This window comes from Protopterus annectens, chromosome 17.part0 (assembly GCF_019279795.1).
Source record: "Protopterus annectens isolate FY-2018-M chromosome 17.part0, PAN1.0, whole genome shotgun sequence".
In the NCBI taxonomy this organism is placed as follows: Eukaryota; Metazoa; Chordata; order Ceratodontiformes; family Protopteridae; genus Protopterus; species Protopterus annectens.
The window spans coordinates 173231073-173238093 of NC_056751.1; positions in this window are offsets into that span (position 1 = coordinate 173231073).

Consider the following 7021-nt stretch of genomic DNA (forward strand, 5'->3'; position numbering starts at 1 on the left):
CCTTAAGCTTCCCTCTCTCTCCAACCATCTTCAGCCTTTCACATGCCATTAAAATAAGTTATATTGTTTATTCCACATTACAAATGTTATACCTTCTTTCGTTGTGTTGCTTACATTCCATCTGTCCTTTTACTGTGTTTTTAGCAAGTGATTATTGTTTTCTTAGCAGATGACTTTAATGTGCATTTCAATAAATGGAGGAGTAAAGGTGATAAGGCTAAACTAGCTGACATTTGGCAGTAGCAGGTTTGAAAGGCTGCTTGGTCATTTAAGTATCCAAAGCTGCCTGGGTTCACACATTTTGGAATTAAGGTACAGTAAACAAACCTGATTAGAGTTTTTTTTTATCTCTTGCTCTCTGTTGTAACTTGCCAAAATACCTGTCTTTTTCATTGTCTTTTTGATTGTTCTACAGTCAAGCATATCGTAAATCATTCTTCTAAATTTGTCACAAAAAGAACTCACCCCTTTATCTGTGGGATCATAAGTGTGTTTATGCCAGACATCTTCACAGAAATTCAGGACAGCCTGGGTGTCTTTTTTTTTCAAAAGTAATGGCAGCTTTAAGTCATTTATCTTTTTTCCCTTTTACAATTGTTTTCATACTTACAAAGTTAGAAAATGGAGCAATTATTAAGTTTTAAGATCAACTATTTTGAAAACCCCATGTGACTCATTTATGATAAATACGTTCTGCTAAGATTACAAGTTGAAAAGCCAGTTGATTAATTACTAACCAGACAATACCAGAAGATACTTTTAGGATGCAAAGGCTATATTACAGAATATAAAGTTGATTTTTCAAAAAAAAAAAAAAAACAGTCACACAATCAGTTCAGCTACTGGAGTAATTTCTGATATAAAATAGAGCCTAAATACTTGTCATTAACACCATTCTGAAATCAACTGCAATTCCTTATGACTGGTAAGTTTTGAAATGTAGGCCACTTTTACCTGCCAATAAAAGAGTCAAAATGTTCTAGTACAACTCATTCAATAATTGATTATGTTAACTTCTTGCCAAATGATAAAGCCCTTGGCCCTTATTGCCCTCCATCTGAATTTTATAAAGAATTTGCAATAATCCTGCCTCTCCATTTGATTTTGGCTTTAAATTATTTAACAGATGATTTGTTTCAAGTTGATCACCAGCAAAAATCAGTATGATTAGGAAATCAAATATTGATGACACACACTCATCAAACTACAGATGGATAGCTTTATTAAATTCTGGTTATGAACATTTTGTCCAATTACTTAAGCAGCTAAGTCATAGATCAGCAAACACAAATCAGATTACAAAATAAAAAATATATATTTGTGATATAAAGAAAGCACCAAAAATAAGGTTAGTGCTTTTATCTTTGCTATCATAATACATCTTTAAAAATACTCTATTTGCAAATACACTTAAATTAAAAGCTTATTTTACCATGAGACTACATTCAACCACTCAGTTTGAAATGCCAACAACAGAAAACAATAAGAATTTCATATAATTACATATCACAGACATTTTACTGGTGTTCCTTTTAACAAACTTTTATTCTAAATATTTAGTAAGTGCTTAACCTTATTTCTGGTTATTTATTTTAAAATAAGTCTTTATAAGAAATCATAATGTTACAGATGCAAGATGTATATGGATGATGGAAATGCATTTGCAACTAGGGGCAAATAAACAGCATTCATAATACTATTTAAAATATCTAGGTAGAACAATCTAAATTTAGCTTAATGTATTCTGGTACTTAGGGGATTTTGTTTACAATGGACAACAAGTACTTCCTGATCTAGTATTGCCTTTTTAGGACTTAGGATTAATGAAATCACTTTATATTCAATTCACCTTATCTGCAATAATACATATAAAAGTCACAATTTCAGTCAAAGGTATCAGAACTGTCAGCCATCTCTGAACCATAACATTTATCATTCTTATTCTAAATTATGCATGCATAAAGTATATAGTAATCCTACTTCCACATAGATGCTTTAGGGAATAATACAGGAAGATGTAAGAAACGACATGAGATTAATATATGATGATTTAGGGAATAATACATGAAGATGTTAGGAATGACATGAGGTTAATATATGAAAACACACTCTCTTTAAAGGTTAACAGAGAAGCACCTACTTGGTACAGAAAGTGTACTATGTACCCAGTGATAAGTGAGGAAGTTAGTCAGGGTTAGCACAAGGGCATAAACAATGTGTTTTGAGGTATAGTTTCACTTTGTTTTTAAAAAGTGATATTGAGGAAAGCAAGGTCAGGTCACTAGGGAGTGAGTTCCAGGTTTTGCCAACAGTGTTAGAGAACAATGAGTCACCAGCCATATTGTTGGTTTTGATAAGTTGTACAAGTAGTTTGCTTGAAGAGTGTAGGGTCTTAAGATTATTGTAGGGGGTGATAAGGTTAGTAAGTATTGGGGTATTAGTTGGTTGATACAGGATCTTGAGTGCAACTATTATTTGGTTATATAGTAGTTGGTTTGGTAACTCTAGCCAACCTAGTTGTTCTAGATTATGACAGTGATGGGTTCTAAAAACAGAGCCAGTGGCAAATCTGGCAATATTGTTATAGGAGATTGCTAGCTTGTTAGGGTTAGTTTTTCAAAAGTCAGTAAATATAGGGGAGGCATAGAAGAGAGAAGAGATTAAATGGGTGTGGGCGATAGTAGTCCTAGCTAATGGAGTCAGGAAGGGTTTTATCCTATAAAGGGAGCCGAGTTTTTTGTTGACTGTTTTTGTTGTACTGTTAATATGAGCATCGAAGTTAAGGTTATTATCAGTTAAGACCAATAGTAGTTTGGTAGTGGGATCAGGAGATATGATAGTACCATTGTTTGATTTAACAGTAAAGTTAAGTGGGAAGGCCCTACGAGTTGAAGTGAATAGTAAATGTTTTGTTTTTTGGAGGTTCAAGATGAGGCAATGGTGTAGAAGCCATTTTTCAACTGTATTGAACATCATTTGGGTTAGAGTCTATAGATCAGATGGAGAAGTGGCTGAGCATACTAATGTGGAATCATCTGCATATTGGATACAGGTAGCTTGTGAAATTACTGAATGTAGGTCATTAATAAAAATAGAAAATAGGAGAGGACCTAATATAGAGCCTTGAGGGACACCAAGGGCAATGGGAAGGTGGGTGGATAAGTTATTATCCAATAGTATAGCCTGTTGTCTATTGTTTAAGTAGGATTGGAAGCATTGTATGGCCAGTGAGTTTAGTGAGTGGGTTTTAAGTTTGTTTATGAGTAGCTGATGGCTAACCATATCGAAGGCTTTAGAGAGATCAATAAACAGTGCTGAGGAAAGAATGTTATTATTACGATTTTTGTTAATGCAATCAGTGAAGGATAAGAGGGCAGAGGTGGTGTTGTGAAATGGCCTAAAACCATATTGACAGTTAGCTAGTAGGTTGTTTTGGGTAAGGCAGTTTAGCAGTTGTTTATGTACATATTTTTCCATAATTTTTGCAAGTGGTGATAGTATAGCTATGGGTCTGTAGTTTGATAACTTATTGGAGTTACCACCTTTATGTAGGGGGATAATATGTGAAATTCTCCAGATAGATGGGTTGGTTCCTTCAGTTATAGTTCTATTAAGCAGGATGGATATGGGATAGGCTATGGCTTTTGCAGCTTTTTGTAAATATTCTGCTGGTTGTAGATCAGCTGAAGGGGTGGTTGGTGTGAGTTTCTGAATAAGGGTATAGACAAGGGATGTAGAAGCAGGTTGAAAGTGAAATGAGGAGAGTGAGCTGGATATAGCAGTAGTCAGGCTAGAGCTGTCAGGAGATAGTTAGTTGGCAAGAGATTGGATGGTCTCTGTAAAGAAAGTGTTAAAGGTATTGGCCATTTGTTTGGGATTATCATGGTTAGTGCCTGAATGGGTTGGTGTGACAGAACGACCAGAGTGTAAACGTTCATTGATGCCTGCCCAAAACTTTTGAGGTTTGTTTTGATGGGTTTTCTGGAGTTGATAGCAAAAGTTTATTTTATCTAACATAATGGCTTTTTTGTATCATTTCTTAACTGTCTAAATTTTACATGATCTGCAGGGCTTTTTGTAGTACACCATCTGGCCCAGACTATATTTCTAAGTAGGAATTTTTGTTTGGTTACTTTTGGGATCCATAGGGCTGGTTTAATTTTAGTTCTAATAGTATGTATTGGTGCATGGCAGTCTAAAATGGCTAAGAATGTAGTGTTAAAATATTTTACTGCTTCCTCCAGTGGAAGATATTTTAGGGCTGACCAATCACATGCCCTCAGTTTACTTTGGAAGATGTCAGGGTTGAAATATTTGTTGCTCCTTACTGTCTTATAGGTGGTTAGGTTAGGAATGTCATTCTTATGTCTGATTGTAAAGATGAGAGTGTGGTCACTTACATCGTCAGGGAGGGTCCCTACTTTGTATAATTGGTGATGACTGTTAATGAGAATCCAGTCTAAAGTACATATAAGATGTAATGAATAATAAACCAATGCCAAAAAGGAAATATAATGCAAAGTCAAATATAAGCAATGCTAAGCATTGCACAGACCAGCTTAGGAGGTGTAAGCAATGTGTAGGCCAGCTAACTCAATGTGCCCAGTGTTATATCCCTTTAAACAATGCCAACCTTAGGTTAGCAGGTTTGCCCATAGCCGATCTGAAGTGGAATAAGGGGGACCTCTTGGAGCAGTGGATCCAAGAGGCTAGAATGGCAGGGGATGTTCCAGCTATGTGTATCACCCCACTAAGTGTGTAATAATTGCCAGCTCATGTATATCATGGATAAGTATGTCTAAACATTCCTCTTATGTCCTCCACAGCTGCAATCGAGTGGGCCATGAACCAGGATTTCCATGGCAGTCGTCTGGAGAGGTTGTGACACTAGGCAGATCAGTAATACTCCTGTATGTACTGTCATAGGAAATACATCTAAAAGTATTAGTAAATTAATTGCCTGCATAAAACCTGTATTGTTTAAGGTAAGTATTGCATACACCAGAAAATATGGCAGGAAAAGACTCATATAGTATTACACCGGAAAATATGTCTGGAAAAGACTCATATAGTATGCATGAAAATAAAAGCATAATAGCCTGACAATAAAGGTCTAACTGCTGGACTGCATGTGTATACTCTGGTATCATATGGTAATGTAGATTTGCATTCACATAAAAGTACTGTTGTAATAAGCAGTGTTACCCACAACGTGCACCATAAATAGAATGTGTAGGAATGCCTGCATATGACTAGTGTAATCTCCAGAGGCCATTTAGTACAACTGAGACACATAGACAGAAAAAAGGGAAAAGGCAAACAACAAAACCCGAATAGCACATGCAACTGAGATGTGAACTGTTATTTTTTTAGCACACATAGCCATGGTTCAAATCCTGCCAGTGGTAGTAGTCTGCATACAGAATCATACCTCACAACTGTACAGATATGTCCAGAATGTCCAGTAGAGTGGCCCATATCTGTTGCCTGTCAACCTGTCCCCCTGGGAAATCAGTGGGATGATCCCAGACATATAGGCAGTAAAAAGAAAATACAGCTGATTGACACATATCTATGAGAACAAAACTGTCACACTAGCAACTCCCCAAAACCTTATCAGACTAAGAAGCCACATATGTCCGATTTACACCCCCATCTTGTCAAGCTGTGGCCAGAGTGTGTACAGTAACAGAGTGAGATGTATGTGCATAATACTAATGTGGAATCTGGTACTGTGTGTGGCAACATTCAGGTAGTGCTAACAAACATTTCTCATACAGGTCTGTCACATACCAACACTGTGCCCAGAAACACAAGAGTGATACCCTGTACCGGTACTGTTTACATTGGTATTGTATGGCATTGTGACTGATACAGTTGCTCTGAAAAATTAAGTATTACTCATCACTGTCGCCCACACTGTCCTACACAATATAACTGTCTAGGAAATCTGTATAAGAGTGTTGTAATACAAGGTCAGAATGCAAAAGCACAGGAGAATTATAAGACAGAAAGCAGATAGGAGATATACAACAATATCTATACAGCACACACAACTCTGATGGACAGTGTTTAAGTTGTAGCAGACACAGCCATGATCTGAATCCTGGGAGTGGAAGTAGGCTGCATACAGAATCATAACCCACAACAGTACAGATAAGACCAGAATGTCCAGTATATGGGCCCATATCTGCTGCCTGTCACCCTGTCCCCTTGGTAGGTCTGTGGGATGATCCCAGATGTTTAGCCAGCAAACAGGGAATACAAGTGATTATCAAACATCTATGAGAACAGACCTGTCACTGTAGCAGCTCCTGAAACTGTTAGGAGAGTAATAAGCCAAGTATTTTCTGTCTACACCCCCATGTTGTCAAGCTGTGACCAGAGTGTGGACAGTAACAGAGTGAGATGTATGTGCATAATACTAATGTGTAATCTGGAACTTTGAGTGGCAACATTCAGGTAGTGCTAACAAACATTACTCCCACAGGTATGTCGGATACGAAGACTGTTGAGAAATAAAAAACATTGTACCCTGTACTGGTACTGTTTACTCTGGTATTTTAGGGAACTGTGAGTGTTGCAGTTTCTCTGAATAATAAAGTGTCACAGATCACTGCCACCCACACTGTGCTACATAATATAACTGTGTAGGAACAATGTATATGTGTGTGTCAGGTCACTAAAGGTTGAAGAGGGCAATAGTCTAGATATGTCCTGGTATACCTGCATGTGGTCAACACATGGCCAGAGTCTGTGCAGAAAGGGTTGCATAGCTATGTGCACAACATCAACCCGGAATCTGGGAGTATGTGCAGAAACAGTTAGTTAATGTTAACAAACATTCCCTCCACAGGTATACCAGGTAAGAGGTGTATACTGCAGGTAAAATCAGTTCAGGTATAATGATGACGATAGCCATATCATTATCCAAACTAAGGCTATAAGGTAGTGTAGTAAGACTTGTAAGGTACAGATCACAGCACTGACTAGGAAAGTAATGTGAACTACAGGAATATAC